This window comes from Caloenas nicobarica, chromosome 1 (assembly GCF_036013445.1).
Source record: "Caloenas nicobarica isolate bCalNic1 chromosome 1, bCalNic1.hap1, whole genome shotgun sequence".
Lineage (NCBI taxonomy): Eukaryota > Metazoa > Chordata > Aves > Columbiformes > Columbidae > Caloenas > Caloenas nicobarica.
The window spans coordinates 185,848,445-185,866,101 of record NC_088245.1 but is presented as its reverse complement, the minus strand read 5'-3'; the positions used below and the strand labels follow the sequence as shown (position 1 = coordinate 185,866,101).

The 17,657-nt window shown below is 38.1% G+C and overlaps 1 long non-coding RNA gene across 1 annotated transcript; it reads left to right on the top strand.

Annotated features, from left to right (window-relative positions):
• Positions 1–5,500: 5,500 nt before the first annotated feature.
• Positions 5,501–14,538, top strand: LOC136002740 (uncharacterized). Its single transcript, XR_010607980.1, has 5 exons — positions 5,501–5,722; positions 5,826–6,152; positions 11,364–11,561; positions 12,699–12,794; positions 14,352–14,538. It is a non-coding gene; the product is annotated as an uncharacterized LOC136002740 (long non-coding RNA).
• Positions 14,539–17,657: the final 3,119 nt, after the last annotated feature.

Below are 17,657 nucleotides of genomic sequence, written 5' to 3'. Positions count from 1 at the left end.
ATAATATACTAAAATATACATTGATGATATTTTGGTGTGCTGTATCAGCTTCCCTTAGTTCTGCTTTTTGAGCTAACAAGCTATGAAAACTGTTTGACATCCTGTACTTGTTCAAGTCAGAGCTGACTACCTTCAGTTTCTTGCCTTCCATGTACATCCCCTGCCTTTTGGTTGCTATTCAGCGCTCCAACAGAAGCATTGATATGGCAGTACCAAATAACTGTCTTCACTTTGGTTTGGTTTTGTGAATGCAGTGGGGGGAAAAATGCATGTAATACAGACGAATATGTGAGTCAAGCTAGTATAAGTAGTGGCTGGAGTGCTGAGATGAAGTAAAAAGGAGTTAAAACTGAATTTGATGCCAATAGACCATAACTGCACTTCTAGATTTCTAGGTATTTTTATTCTTCTGAATTTCTTGATGTTTTACTTCCTGGTTTTTATTTTTAGCTGCCTTTGTAATTTTATGTTTCTCTTGTGCAGTAGTTCTCCAGCTAATCTAAATATGTTTGTTCATCATCCTTGGAGAGATGGCTGGACACATGATATAGATTCTCCGAATTTAATAACAGTGGATTTCAGTAATCAGCAGTTATCAGCTTAACTTTTGTTATTAATATTTCACATTGCAAATAAGTTCTGTAGTTCCCCCAGTCTTTTGCCGTGGTTATATGGGGTAAATTGTTGATGTGATCAGGAAATAGTTGACAATTCCTTTTCTTGTCAACGTTTGTATCCTCGACCTTACCCAGCATTTACAACCAAAACTCCAGATCGGTGCTAGTTATCTCTGTTTGAATTTCATCTTTGTATTCAGAAAATTATCCAAAGTATTAACTGTGACTTTTTAATACAAATTGATAATAGTTTTAGAAATATTTGGCTGCTTGGTAGAAGGTATGGGAAGACCTATTATACATGGAGAGTGTGTATAAACTCAGTCTGAATGACTGCTCCTTTTTGAGGTGAAGTGGAGCCAATTCATTGCTGGATTACAGTAATTGGGGGGGGGAGGGTGGAAATAGCACAGAATTGCTAGGTTATAGACAGATTGGTTTTTAGAACTGCAGTCCTAAATGTGAGTTCAAAATCTTACTGTTACTCCAGGGGAATAGCAAATAAGGTGTATAGTTTTATTCTCTTAATTCTTTTTCCTCTGAGACTACTACGTAGTCTCAATTAAGTGAATTAACTGAATATCATAGGCTATACCTGAAACAAATAATAATGCAATAGTAGCCAAAAGCACACTGATACCTTTAAAGTAATGCTTTGAAGTGTTTCCATTGAATCTTTTCTCATTTTTAAAAAATATATGCATATCACTTTGAAGGCTGCTGACATTAAGAATTAGGAGGAAAGAGGAGTCCTTAACAACCAGAAGGTAGAGGTAAAACAATATAAAACTTGCATTTACTTCTAAATGTAAGTTTTAAGAATAAGCAAGAGTTATAAATTCCAGTGTGTTTGCAGTATACATATTACAGTGTTGGGTAAGCATATGACAAAAATAAAGTGAAACTACTATTGTTTAAACTGAGGGGGGCAGAGGAGGGAGGTAAACAGTATATTATCAAGATACAGCTACTTATCAAAATTGTAAGATCTAGAATTAAGTTTGAGAATAGAACTGTTTAGATTTCTTAATACTGAAGTGACTTTATCTCTTTAATTCTATCCTTTGCCTGGATGAATCTAGTAAAAAAAATATATGTATGTATTTGCAGCAAGAGTTGAACTGTTGGTGTGTTTATTCATATTGAACGGTGTATTAGTGGCACTGAACTGTGAGCTCGGAGAGCTTTGCAAATACACCAGCAGTTGTCAAAAAAGCGATCACTGCAGAATGTTCTGTCTACCATTTGAGTGAGTTACTCTTCATGGAACACACAAGACACGCTTGTCAAAACTGCCCCACTTTCTTACTGTGCCATCTGAGTGCAAACCCCATCTCATTTCCAGTTTAAACTACGAAGCTGAACAGGGAAAACTGAGATCCGGAGATGTACTTGCTGATGTCCGTGCTATGGGGCAATTAGCACCAGTGGACAAATGTAATGCTTTAAACTGGAGCACTGAGAGTCTTTCAGTGTGTTTTACCCTCAGATTTCCAATTTTAAAGTGAAATAAGGTTGATAAAGGGTCACAATGAACGGTGAAGCAATAGCGTTGCTTTCATAGTGGATTTGTGTTGCTTTGCTTTAATGCGTAAGTAACACAAAATGAAATATGGTTGTGTGCAAATGGTATGACACTATCAATGGAGAAGGTGTTTAGGGTAAGAAATATCGAGAGAGTGCTTTTGTTGTATGAGAAAAAGGCACAAGGTAAATGTTTAATCTTATGTTGTGTTCTTGGACATCCAAGACAATATACAGTATTTAATAGAAAGGCCTTGATTTGTTTTACTCCAAATCACTGAACTATCAGATTGCTGGCTAGTGGTACCTTTTTGGATACAATATGTTACACAGAGTTTGTTAGTAGTTATAGTAGTCAGAGATTCACTTGTAGCTGGTTTTCATGGCATCAGAAAGAGATTAATTTTGGCTTGGTGTTGTCGTAAACTCTTAACCATAAACCAATAAAAACTGAACATGATATTTTCTATTAGGCTTGGTCTCTGATAAATCAACTAGGAAATACTGAAATCAAGGAAAGGCTCCTTCCTTGATTTGGAACACCCCAATCACACAAACACCCTTTCTTTCATTCTTTCGTTCTTTTTGGTAACGGTTTAATTGCTTTTTCTAACAGCATTCCTCACTTCTGTGTATGTGTGGAGAGCCTACTTGGATGGAATTTCAGTTCTGCATCTTCAGAATCCTCCTTTCTTCCATCTTCCTCAGCAGAGCTCTCACTTTCAGGGACTTGGAGGGATCTAATGGAGCTGCTTACATACATGATTCCCAGCTTTTATGATGATGATGATGATTATATTTCCTCTGTCTGTCTCACCCACAGATCCCAGTCTTAAAGATACTAGAGGTAGGAGAATCACTTTTGGTAGCATGATTATATTTGCTTTATGACAAAAACGGACCTACAAAGCTTTGTGCAGACCCTCCTGGATTTCAGTAGATTTCTGGCTTAGTTACCAGTACACTTTTTATCTTTGTCTTTTTCCTTCCATCCTTCTCCCATTCTTCAACTCCTTCCCTCTCATACAATGTCCTCGATTTTATATGAAAACTTGCTTATTCTCCTTACAGACAAAATATATCTTTAATAGCAAAGTAGAAAATCTACCGTCGTGTTTGATTTTTTTTTTTTTTTTTTTAAGTTTTGTTTTGGGGCATTTTTGGTAGTCAAGTTTTAAAACAAACAAAAAAAACTAGTCCTGAAATGCACGTCAGGTTTTGCATTCATGTTGTGGGTGGGTGGAATTACCTGCAAGTTCTCTTACTAGTGTACTTACTGTAGAAAATAGCGTAATAGTTCTGCCAAGCCTTTATTTCATGGTGCGTGTAGTTTAATTTTAGAGGGATTTACTTATGCAACAGAAAACACCTCCATGCTTAAGCTAGAGGCTAAAAACAAGTAGGCAATTGAAACAACAGTATGTAGTTAAACACATAGTTTACAAATGAAGAATTTGGCCTGAACATACAAATGAGAAATGTACTTCCAAAGGTATGAAATGTTAGAGCTGTCTTATTTTAAAGAATTCCCTTCAATCTTTTGAGGTAAATCTACAAGTAAGAAACAGTATTTTCTCTTGCTGGAGAACATATTTCATATTCTTTTCCCAGAAAAGTTTAAGTCTCTTACTGCTGACTAGCATTTTTGCTTGCCTCTATCTTTTTCTTTATCTTTGCCTTCCACGTTATGTATAGACAGTGGAGATGTTTCTTTACCTCTTCCTCCCTTGGATATGCCCAGCACAGTTTCTTCAGGGGAGAAACCAATTGTCACAGCATAACTTTACAGTTGGGTTTGTTTCTATTTCAGGTATTACTTCACCGAGGTACTGAGTAAGTTGTGTCTATATAACCTAGCCTGCCTATTTTAGCTCCTATTTAAAAAACAAACAAACATAGGGAGGGAGGGGGGATGTAAATATAGTCATGCATGTATAAAGTATACCAGAAATGGCTCTTTTATGCAGTTCCCAAAGTAGCATTCACACCTAGATGGCTATATAAAAACCTCAGTGTTGCTGCAGCTACCTGTAAACTTACGCTGGCAAATCTCACTTTAATTGGCACATCTGTAGCAACAGACCCTTCTAGCAGAGATCATCCTGCTGTGTTACTGTAGGAGCAAGAATAGGAAGGGAGAAAAGGAAAACTCACCAAACTTCCTCCTTTGTGGCCTGCCAAACTTCTTGTGCTTACAGATAGCCCTGTTAATTTACAGAAATCGTATTATCATGAACTGACTAGAAGGCTCACTACAATGGAATGGAATACTTGAGTCTGGTCTGTGTAAGTAGCTTTTGTCTCAGTAATTTGGTATAAAAACATTAAAGAAGGCATAATTCCTGTTATCTAGGGAACCAGTAAAAGTACTGTACACGCATGAAATGCTGGCATACTTTAGTATAGGAAAAGGTTACCTGGCAGGGATGTCAACTCAAGAGTCTCTTCCCTACCTCTTCAGGTAGAGTGGCATGGTCATTCGAGGTTGGGGGCAGATGAACTCCTCTCCTGCTTCTAATAACAGATAAGTTACTGTTCTTGCTAACTATCTAGTTGGGGATTTTTAGTTTGTGTTGGTTTCCCCCCCCCCCCCCCAAAATTAAGAAACACTTGTAAATCTGTCTGCCCAAAACTGTGGCAAGGGGTAACTCACAGAGGTGACAAATGGCTTGAGGACTGATACAACACTTGACAGAAGCCTGTTTTGAAATTAGTTCTTATTCTCTTATATATTAAAGTTGTCTTTTTTAGATCAGAGGTTTCCAGATGACCAGAAGTTAGATTAGAAAATAACCCAGACTTTTTTGGTTTGTTTTGAGGTAAACATCTGTAAAATCTTTGTTTCCTCTAATTAGACACACAATTGTCCAGTTCCTGTTTCATGCCCCATTAAGGTATTATGCACAGTCGACAATGAAGCCTAGAGCTTCACTGTAAATAAACAGTCAGTTTGGCAATAGACAATTGTTTATAAACATTTTGTAGTGTATTAATACAGCTGATGTCAGTACAGGAAAACTACTGTTCAATAAAATTCTGCATTCTGCTTTCAGCATATGTTTCCATTTCCTTGAAGTATGGTAGACACCTTGGCATAACGTAGCAGCACATAATGGTTTGTGGGTTTTGAAAAGGTGCAGGCCATATTGTGCTGCCTCAAAAATACAAGGATTTCATCGTCCTGAAGAGAAATATCACTTATGAATTAGTCAATCTTGTGATGCTGATGTCTGTCATACTTTAGCAGCACGTAAATATTGGTGTTAAGACTGTAAATATCTCCAGTATTAACTGTGCTGCTGAAGTAAGGCTAGCCACTTCTGCATGTGAGTCATAGAAAAGGATGTTCCATGTATTTCCTGATGCGTTTTTGTTGTTATAATTTATATGTTGATTGTTTATGAACATTTTATTGGCTTTTGTTTGTATTTTCGTCTATTCAGAGACAATATTTAGGTCTTCATAGTGTCTGACGATAAATACAGAATAGACGTATATACGCCTGCGAATGGTTTGGTTTACATTAAAGCTGAATTTATTAAAGGAACCATCTCAAGCTACATGTGTCTAATAATGCTTTGGTAAGTGTGTCTATATATTTTAAAACAAATATTAAAAATGTGTTACTTTAAATGTCAGTATTTCTTTTTGAAACCTCTTAAAATTCTGTGTTAATTTTTACAGCATTTTCTTAATGAATGGAACTGGGAAATGTTTTGTCATGTTTTTAGCAAAGTGAGCCCATAAAGTAAAAGCGTCTTCCAGAATTTTTAACAAAACTCATGAAACACTTCATTTCTTAAATCGCTGTGTCTATAGACAGGTAACAGTTTTATGGTTAGAAGTTTAAATTGTGTATCTGACTGTGAACTTATTAATTTCTTTTCTCATCTTCCACTAAGATGTTTGTCTTGCAGGGGAAACTTTCATTGAGCTGATTGAAATCTCTGCAATGAGAATGGAAATTACTTGGGTCCTTTCCTTTTAAAAGCTGCATGCAAGAACTCTGTGGTGAGTCAAATGTAGACTAATGGTTATGTAAATGTCACTAATTTTAGATACAGTCAAGATCTGAAAGTGTGTTTCCTTTTAAGATTTTATTTTGTTCACTATCGTGACTCAGTATCACTTGCTTAATGTCATTTTATCACAGCCCTGTTTTATTTTACCATTAAAACACACATGCCTTCTTCAAGTAAGTACTCACAGCTTCAAGTTTATGCATCATATACATGTTTTAAAAGAGGAAAAAAGCTTATCTGCACTGGGGATTTGTTTTGACTTCAGGCTTCACAGGCCTGCTACTAGGGCAGTTGCACAGGTACAAACGTGACTAGATGAATATGAATCCAAGTTGTTATAATTCATAAATCTGCATTATTTTACCATATAGAATTTCAGCCTGGTGTATGCACTGGTAAAATCATTGCCCCTACTATGGATTTGAACTGGTGAAACTACAAATGGCTAAAATTTCCAATTTAGTTGAGACCTGAGCAGTGCCCAACAGTAAAGCCATGTGGTATTAGCCAGCAACTTTTCATAAAGTAGACGCTTCTGTGCATACATTTATTTGCAACAGGTCTCTTAAGATATGTGGCCAAAAGGAAGTTGACTACTTAGAAAAAAGATGCTATCTGGCTCAAAGTTGGATACCTTTCTCCCTGAAGCTTCTTTAAGTAGCACTATGTTATATTTGCTTACCTGTAACTGCTTAATACTAAAGACCTGCACATACATTTCAGCCATTTGGAAACTTAAGATATGTTTGGAAAGATCATACTCTCTGGGTTTTAAAAGAAAAAGACATTATTCTTCCACTATTCTCCTCCTTTTAAAGGTTACTGATTTTTGTTAGCGAAGTACAACTGAGGCGTTCATCCTGTTACTCATGTAGATCCAGTATTTTAAAGCCTCTAGGCTTCTTTCCAGGGCTTCCATGAGTGAATCTAAAGATCTGATCAGAAAGATTTGAGAGTATGCAACAAGTAAGTCTGTTTGCATGGCTTTGTTAAAGTCCAGTGGCCAAATCATTTGTTCCCGACTACTTCATTGTGCTAGTGCAGACCTTCATGTGAATGGTGAAACAGGCTCCTTCCCTCTGGTTCACCCTGCAAACGCCTGTAACTGGCACAGGGCAGGGGATGACAGAGAGTGGGACAAAGCAGAAGAAGAAAGGTTGCACTGTCTTGTTTTGTGGTCTTAGCAGCTTATAACAGTTTAGCGAAATGACGAAAATGCAATTTGAGGATTTGCAAAACCAGAGCTCAACTGAGGAACCAACGTTCCAGTCTGGATTAAGAAAATTACTTCAAGTGTTTTTGAGGGCGCACTCGAATTATTCAGTTCCTAAACCTTTGAAAAGAACGTCATATTTCTCGCATGGTTCACAGTTGCCTTAAATAATATTAGCAATTGTATTTTCCAGAGGTTTACTTGCATGGGGGATGCCGTAGCAACTTCTTCTGCATTGCAGCTCTGGGGTCCTAAGGATTGTGCCTGAATGTAAGAAAGGAAGACTTGCTGGTTTCAGTTCAGGTGCTTATTTTCTGCCAGGCTTAGCCACTGTATGGGAAAAAGAAGCTTAATTCATATAGAAGGGAAAGAAAAGATAGGCCTGCTTGAAAATAGACTAGCAGCTGTATAGGAGTGAAGACAACTAGTGAGAGGACCATGTCTAAAAATCTAATGTTGAAAGGTTAGATTGGAGCTGAGAACTGGTATAGGAAAGACAGATCTGACAAACTGGAAAACTGAAAGGATTGGGACAGGTTGGGCAAAGATTTCTCTTTTTCTTTTTTCTTTTTTTTTTTTCTTCTTGGAATTGGAAGAAGCAGCAGCCTGACAGAAGGGATCTGGCCTGAGGCAAAGAGAACATGAGTCAGGCTTGGGGAAAGGGGCTTGCATACTTCAGATCATTCCAAACATTCACTAGAGTGCTCTGGACTTCAGATCCAGAAGGGAATGCAGACTCTTTAGTAGCTTTTGCTGACATCTATGAAATCACTGATTTCATCCTCGTCATCTTATTCCACACAGGAAAGGGCAACCTTATTAGTGTTCTCAGCTACTTCATGAATCTTGGTCCTGAAAAGGAATCCCAAAATGACAAGAGTAGTTGAGGCTCGAAAGTACCCCGGAGATCTAGTCCAAGCAGGGATAGGCAGAGCAGATTTTTTAGGGCTGTGTCCACCTGGGTTTTGAATATCAAGGATGAAGACTCTGCAACCTATCCTGTTCAGGTAGAATTTCCTGCATTTCATTTTGTGCCTGTTGCCTCCTGTCCTGTCACTGGACAACACTGAGAAGAGCCTGGCTATGTATTCTTTTTGCTCTCCCTTACTCCAGCAGCAGAAATTTATGAACTTTGATAAGATATCACACACACAAGCCTTTTCGCCTCCAGGCTGGAGTACCAGCTTTCTCAGCCTTTTCGCATGTGAAAGATGCTTTGTCATTCTCTCATCATCTTTGTGGAAGTAAATGAAATGTTTCAACTAATATGGGAATTGGAACTCAAAGTGGGGAATGCTCTTTGGGGAAAATAAACCAAAACACAATCTAATAACTTAACTATAAAAACTGTAAAAAGAACACGAAGATCACAAAATTAAACACTGAGAAGTTAGATAACTCCTTTAAGATTCTGCAATCTTCATTTGCCCCCTGGTGTTAGTGTGCTGTGAAGCAATCTTCATGATCATACAGAATATTTAATCTGAAGATGGGATTGGCCTGGTGTGGTGCTAAGCCAGGAAAGATGTTTGTGGGCTCTGCAAGCAAGAAGCCTCATGCTGCTATAGGTGGTACAGAAATTGGTAGGAAATTCTGTAGGCAATGCAACATAAGACTGCAAGTAAAGGAAACCATGTCTTCATGGTTATGTCAAATGAGAATTCCGAAGAATTAGACATGATGTTTATTTTTATGCTTATATTTCTATATGACACTAAACAAGTTACCAGGCTATTGTTTTTGTAGTATTCGTATTCCTCACTTCAGAGGTGTCTGACTTAAGACCTTCATGTCTGTTCAAAACACTGGCCATTCACATTTGCAGCTGAGCTTCTTAGGAGATGTCATTTGAATTAAGTACGATATAATGTTAGGTCTGACAGTCTCCTATCTTCTTAAACAGGGTACCTCAAACTGTTGCATACTACTATAGTTTCTACATCTCCTTGTCACATTTAAAATAGGAATAATAGGCACTTATCTTGAAGGCCTGTTGAAGGCCTATTAACTCTGGTCGCAGAGGAAGAGGTGAGTATTGTGCATCTTTTAAAGACCAGATCTGCAATTAACTTTCCTTGTTACCAGCTCAAGCTGAGAAATTGAGAGTTTCTGCGTTGTTGATTCATGGTCTATTCATCTAGTCCTGTGAACTCCAAAATACTCTGATTTGTCTCCCATCTTGTCACTGATACATTTTGCCTCTATAGCTATTATAATTAAACACTTGTTTATCTCATTTTTGGAATGTGGTTTAATGAGTAAAACCTTCAATATTCTGCAAAATATTTTATACACTGAAGGTAATGCTCATGTTTGAACTTCAACATGTTTTACAATAAATTTACTGGTGCAGATCTATGTTGCAGAAGGAATGACCTAGTTAAATTGTAACACTTAATTTCTTACACACAGGGGTAAACAGTGCATCTTTAAAAATGTAAAGTGACTCACACCTATGTATTTAGGACTTCTACAGGCCATTGTTCTTCTAATTACAAAAGCAGTTTTCTCGGTACTGCAGGTGGCACACTTTACTGAGTGAGAATGGTTCCATGCTTGATATTCAGATATAGAGATCTGAAAATGTTTCAGCTTTTCCCTTAATCATGGTATCTTGTTAAGTGTTGGAGGAAGTCTCTCCTAATCAGGTAGCAATACTAGCAGTAATGATTGAAATTTGAAATGTTTAGACTCTCATTATGTTCTTTATCACCACCTCCTGGCATAGAAGTCGCAAGGAATGATTGACAGAAATATATCCGAAGTGGTGATCTACTATTTTACCACAGTTTAACTTGAAGCAGAGCAGCAATCCTTTATTTAAAAAAAAAAAAAGTTTAAAATTAGTTTGAAGGAAACTTACGTCTGACATATATGTGAATCTCCTTTTGAAGGTGGTGGTTTTAAGTGTGTATCGGAAGAAAACGTTTAACTATAAACAGAAATAAGAGGCGTCTGAGAAAATGCGATGGCATGAGTGGCATTGTTCTTCTTTCCTTGAGGGGGCTAATATCACTGGAATATTACTTTTTCACCCCAAATTAAACAGTTTCTGTTGGAAGTTATTTAATGGCTCTCAGGTGCAACAACTCAATATTTTTTTCAAATTTGATTCACTTGTAATAGCTCAATGTTAATGAATCAGATGAAATTTATCTAACATTGCTTCTGTGTTTTAATGTAAAATTTGAACCCTATGTTCAAAATTTCTGAAATTAACAAATTAATTATAGCAGCATTTATCTAGCTTAAATCTTCAATCTTAAGTATACAGTGCTGAGTAGATACAGGCTGACTTAGCTTCTGTTAAGAGGTAGGAATAATGTATCCATAATGTTTTCTTCTGCTGTTTATAGCCATAGGAACAGCCATCACTAGAAAATTTTTCATTTCCCTATGGTTTTTGCAGGGCAAACATTTGGCTTTATTACCTATAAAGGAACCTTTTGTCAGCAGCTTTTGCACTTTTAAGTGGTTTTAAAAGTAAAACATTTTGGAATCTCTCATAATACTTAAATGTTTTGAAGTATTTTATAAAATTTGAACTATATAAGGGAAAAATTATAGCTTATAAAGTCTCCAAATGTATACATTTTTAATATTTTATTGAAATAAAGGCAAAGGAAAAACTTCAGGGATTATATTATTTGACCAGATAGAGTAGTCAACAGCAATATATGACTATGGTTCTACAGTCCTGTGATTCTCAAGGCAGGCGAGTTCGGGACTGACACGGTCTTCCTGTTTTCCTTCAGCATTAGCCTGGCTATGATATTTCCATGGTGGTTTCACTCAATGACTTTGGGTTAGTTTTTGATGAGCTCAGCCAACTGAATATGTTTGCTGTGTGAGCAACAGTGCCGGCACCCAGGAAATGTTCCCTCCACTCTCAAGAATGGCAGTCCAGTATTAAAGTTCATTTCCATTGCTTGAACCAGTGTAAGGAATATTCTAGGCCTTATTCTTCCTTTCTTGATACTCCTGCAGACAGACTTTGCCTATCTACTCTTCAAATCAGTATCAAAGCCCTAACAACAGCTTGGTCTACCTCTCCTACAGAAGATGGTATCTACATATGAAACTAACAGCAAAATGCTCATACAGATACAGCTTCTTAGCACGTGGAAACAGCTGTGACACACCTTTCCTGTCATCAAGACAATGTGAAAGTCCCTCTCTTTTCCAGTAAGCAGCACCTGTTATTTTCAGACGTATCAATAAATATATAAACTATATTATCCATCTTCAGACACAAAAATAAGAAATTTCCAGTAGTATCAGTTGAAAAGTAGCAGAAAAACAGCTCTACTGTTTTTTGAAGGTATGAAATTCGTTAAAAGACCTGTGTGACAACTAGTTTTAGGAAGCGTGCGTGGATGACAGTAGGTTATACAGTCAGAAAAAGGATTTCACTGCAGATTTGGTAACATCGTGTAGCCAGACAGCCCCCTGTTGGCTGCATTGTTGTGGAGGTTCTAGAAGTGAATTGTGCTTGAATTCAGCAATTCATTGCACTCAAAAAACTATTTTTTTCATTCCCATATCACAAACAGGGAAAAAAGAAATGTATGCATTTGTAAAAATTACCTTTGAATCAAGTTTTATCTCTCTTGTGTATGAGATAAATGTTAAAGCTTGATTAAATAGAGTTTCTGCATTCAGTTTCTTAATGTCTTCATAGAAGCTTATTTTTAAAGAGCTGCAATAAAAAATGTAGAACAGTAGTTTGTCCTTGTGATTGAACTTAAAACTAGCATACTTTAATGTCACATTTACAGCCTGGCTAATGCAAAGTATTTAGATAAACTTCTGTCAATAATGCAAGTAACAGATTTTAAAATGTAAAAGTTGTAAGCTAGCAGGGAACTAGCCAGGCATAGGCTCCAGCCTTATTTAATGAGCGGGACTCTCAGGCATGTCTCTGAGAGCTTCTGCTATTTAACAAGGTACAGTTTTACCAAGAGGCTTCTGTATTTTTAATTTATGTTTGCTTTGCTTTAATCTCTTCTTTTGTAAGTGGCTTAAGTTGCTACCAGTGCAGTTAGCTGCTTACTTCCAGTTTGTGTTAAGACACCAAAAACCTTGTTCTTCAAAAGAAATAAGCGTCTAAAATATTGGAAAATTGAAGGACATTTCTTAAGTGTTTTTACTTTTTTTTTTTAAGTGTTTGTAAAGGGAACATAAAATCTGCCTTGTGATGGTCACTGTATATCCATGTGGTGATGGAGTGCTGCAGATACTGTATGAATGTATGCAAGCACTTATTTTCTAGAATCTGATAATGCATCTGTGCTTAAAGAGCACTATTTGTGGTGGAAATAGGTGACCCAAGGAAACTTTCCAGGAAGAGCTCTGCTTCGGAGGCACAGGATATTCTGCTCTGAGATAAACAATATAGACGTGATCTCTCTTCACCAGGTATGGCCTAGGTTATCAAAGCTTGTGTTCTTTTGAAGAATTTGATTTGTGCCTAAAACTCCACAGCTGTAACAGTAGAGGAGTTGATGTGAGAATTAGTCTTCTGCCACAACACAGAACGGAAGAGTAGCATGATGCTGAGAAAGCCAAAGTGCTTGAGACCTCTTTCTTTCTCCCCTTCCCCTTCGGTACGCATTAAAAGATTGCCGAATGTTATACGATATCTAATTACAATCAAAACCAGCGGAGGGTAAGAATACATGCTGTGGTTAAAGAGAGAGAATGGGAAAGGCAGGGACAGACCAAAGAGCTGCTTAAAAATTATGACCTACAAAAATCCATCAGAAGAAGTTAAGAAACTGGCTGAAGCAATCTCAAGGTGAGGGAACTCCCCCAAGAAACAGAAAAGCCGAGTTTCACGTTCTTCAGAAGCCCAAGGGGATTCAAGTTCGCATCTCCTGCTTCTGAAAAAGTGCCCAGTGGAAGCTGCCCACAGATGTTCTCCATCTTTCTTGTTAAATCAAGAATATGTGCAAAACAGAAGAGAAATCGGAAAACGGTTTTGTTCAAAGGTTGTTGGCAGTGATAACTATTACTGTTAGCAGATGAAAGCAAGCTGCAGGTAGGATTTCAAAGGGTAGTGGAATTTGCTTTTATTGGACTAACTGTGCAGTTCCTTGCAAGTTCCATTTTCTTTTCCTAAGATGTTTCCTGAGGTAACAGTAAAATGAGCATAAAATAAATGTAAGTACCCATTAAAGCTCACTAAAGGGATACCTTATGTTTCCAGTAGATGAACACTGAGATAACTGAATATTTGCGAATCGCATTATAGACCTCTATTATGCCAAAATTCTGGGGTTTTATTGATAGAGAGAGTACCAGTAAAGGTGACTTTAAACTGCTTTATGCTCCTATTTTCTCTAAAGCTGCTGAAAAAGGAAAGCAGGGAGGAACTAGCAGAGTTAAAGAAGTTCATGGCTGTTCAACAACCAGCAAAGGGATTCGCACCTTCCCTCCTTCACTCTTTTTGCCTTTTTTTTTGTTTTTGTTTTGTTTTAGGATTGAGGAGGGGGGTTTGTTTGTGGAGTGTTTTTTGTCTGTTTGTGGGGGCTGGTTTATTTTTCAGGAAGGTTTACAATCTCCCTCCCAAGTTAGTGGAATTGACAAGAGCCTGTTCTGAGTGGAAGAAGATTTAAATAAATTACCCACACGAGAAAAATGACACTTCTCCTCATCTGAGGAACGGTTACTTACTCCATTTCCAAATTAGGATTAAACTTTTAGACTTCCTCAAGGCTCTTGCAGTATTTGTAACTTTTGTTTTGTTGAAGCAGTTCTAGTAGCTTAGAACATAAAGGTTACTTGCAGAGCTGTGGTATTGAGATCCCATTATTTTATGCTTATTCAGGCACGCTATGAAAGTATCCTCAGGCAGTTACCTCTAAAACTGCACCTTTTTTCTCTTTAGCTATGAGTGGTTGTCCAGAGCAGTGGATATTTTTAATGGTAATTGACAAATTCTTAACTGTATCTTTATTTTTATTTTTATTTCAGAGTTCCTATAAAAATAGCATCTGGTCCTGGTGATTTATAGTGTTTGAGTTTCTCAAGCTGCCAACAGGCTCTTCCTTTGAGACGTCTAGGCCTGGTGAAACTGCTCTGATTCCCCATAAAGTATGTCTTTGAGATGATAGGATTTTCTCTGTCACCCTCTATATTAAAGCCAAATAATTTATATTGAGCTGCTTTTCCTTTGCCGATTTCTTTCATCTTCCCCTTGGTGCTACATAGACAAAACTAAAAAAACCTCCTGGATTTGAATACATTTTAATAATATCTGGAATTCTTCTCCGTGTGTGTTTGTGCATTTGTACACAGGCACCATGTGCCATTGATGCCCCTGCATCTGGTATTCTCGTAGGTGAGGATGTTGTTCAGCAGCACCTGTGGCAGCGATAACCATGTGTCATTGTGCAAGAGCAGCATTGGTCCTGCTGAACTCTTGTTCTAGCCTGGTGGCTACTGCCAGAGCTTTTCATTAGCCAATGATCTACCAGGTAGTCTTTTATTATTCATTCATTTATACTTACATTAACATTTAAATAGCTGTTAATATTAGGTTTAATTTTAGAAATTGTAGCGTTTCTGTTATTTTTCTGTTGGAGAAACAGCTTTAGCCTAGGGAGAATTCTGTGTCGGTGCATACCCAAGAATGAGCACAACCTCTCTAGCATTCACTTGCTGTGTAATGTAGTGGTGTTTGTTAAAGACTACCTGCATAAAATACATTTTACTTGGCTTGATGAGCATCACATGAATCTCGTAAGAAGGCTGAGCAAGTAAAACATCTTGCCTCAAGATGTCACAAGTGATACAGGCACCTGGCCTCTGGTTCTAGTTTGCCTGAGCAGAAACACTGAGAAAGACCAGAACTCTTTTGCTGTTCCCACTTCTTGCTCTAGGCTGTCGGCAAGTCTAACATGGCTAGACCTTGATTAGAGGGTGACAAGGAACAGAACATTTGCAAAACAGATCCTGATTTTCTCCTACATAAATTCTTCCGAAGTTAAGCATAGCTCAAACCTGGGAACAGCAGGCTGTCCAATGATGCAGAATTGGAATTACCTTAGATATTTTGTGGTGTGTGGTCTGCAGTTCTTGAATCCCTCGGCAGCCTTGGTGCTAAAGCGGAAATTATGAGTAACAATGACACCAAAATTAATTTTGGTAAGGTCTAATCACCTTTGGATCCTTCAGCTGAAAGCAGACAGCAATCCTGCACTTCGCTGTCAAATCAGGCTCAGAATCACCCCTCATAAGCCTCCATGGATGTCCAGCCTTTGGTATTGATTCAACCATTCTCTATTCTGCTAGTACTGAGAGATCATTTTCTATAAGTTTGCAGCATCCTGTGGCACCAGTTCCACAGAAAATATTCCTGTGCTCAGTCAGACCCAGAAGAGGACTGAAAGGTTCTTCTGTAAAGTTCTCTTTAGCTGGATGTTCTACGCTAGGTGGAGAGGTGTGGTGTGGTTCACACAGGGCAGCTTATAGAGATGGGAACTTCCTGCATTTTTCGGCATCTCTATATTCTCATTAACGTTTCTTAAAGGCCAAGGGTCCTTGATGTACCATCCAGACCCTCAACTTCAGCCTTTGAAGAAAGTCTATTGCTGCTATGTCACCAGTCCGTGTCCACATTGTGTTCTCTGTTTCTCTCTCTACAAGGCAGCTCCTGACTCATTACCTGCATCCAATGAGTACAAAGCCTTCAAAGATCCAATTGGCAGGACGCTTTTACCAAATACCAAAAGCATTACTAAATGCCATCAGACTAGAACATTGTCTCAGGACAGCCTTCTCTGGAAGGAAAGCTGTCTCCAATTACAGCAAAATCGACACTTGGAGCAAAAAGAAGACAAAGTTTTGCCTCTGCTGCAGAAAGAGTTGTCTTCCCAAAATGAGGGTCCTAGACTACGAAGCCATACAAGCTAAATAGCGTATTAATAATTCATACTTGCAAGTACTAATTTAAAATGGTAGGAATTGTCACAGGTGCCTAGGGAGGAATTTATGTATGATGCAGTAGAGACCATTCATAGCAATAACAACTTTTCCAGAGACAGACATCTTTATGGACAACTTCTTTTTGGGCTTTCTGAAGTACGAGCAGCTATTCAATGCTTTGCAATCTGTTTGTATAGACAAGGTTGTGCACACTATTCTCAGGTCCACAAGAGAGTAATAAACCCCAGTTCTCAAGCACAGGTGTTACGGAGCATAGGCTTTCCAACCATACAGACCTACGTGCCCTTCAGCAAAGCAGCACAAAACTTAAAAAAACCCCAAACAAACTGTGTGTAGCAGTTCACCTGCTTCTTTCATCAATGTGGCAGTGTCTGACTGTTTAATCTGGAACATTTGAGATGTTCCACCTTTTCCTTTCAATGACTGAAATGAGTTTCTAGCAGGTCAGTGCCTACCAGCTGCTGCAGAGACAGGCTTGTGTATTTTATTTTAGTGACTCATTGACTTGGTTTTGTCCCAGGGCATTTTAATGAGAACATGTTAGATCATTAGTAACATCACTTCTTTTCCTATGGAAAAGAAATCCCACTTTTTCTTTTAAAAGGGAAGGGGAAAGGTGGTAATGACTCAATTCCAGTACAGTGTTCATTTTTCCTGTCCCATATCTCAAGAGATGTGAATACACACATCTGAAAGATCAGATATGGAGTCATGTTGTCAGCTAGCAGTCTTTCATCACTAGGTTAAAATGCTCTGCTCAGAGTTTTCAGAACAGTTCTTTCCATGTTGTTATCCACCCAGCCTGAAAGCACTGTGTGGTCTTTGCAACAGGAGTCCTCACCTCCAGTAAAGGGTCTGTGTGCTTGTCACCACTTGTTTCAGATGAACAGAAATCCACATCTTCATGTCCTGGACGCTCCGGATGTGAACTTCTACGAACTCTCATTAGATCCTCCACTCATGGCTGTATCTTGGCACTGGGAGTAGACAAGAAGTCAGCATAGATGCCTCCAAAGAACATAGATGATGAAAACCATAGCAGACTGATGTTCCATTAGCCTTGTACGATTTCATGTGATGCTCAGCTTTTCTATTCAATCTCTAAGCCTACCTCAGGGGTTCAGTGAGAGCATGTGTCGGGCTTTCAGTAGCTAAGCACAAGAGACTGCCACAGCACAGCTTGTAGGGGAGGCTATAACCAACGGAGCGGTTGGTTAGTGCATTTTCCAGCCAAGGTTCTGCAGAGAATATCTGAAATGAAAGATGAGTCTAGTGAAAATATGATCTTTTGCCCATCCTTTTCCACGTGTATCTGTAGAGATTTTGGGACTG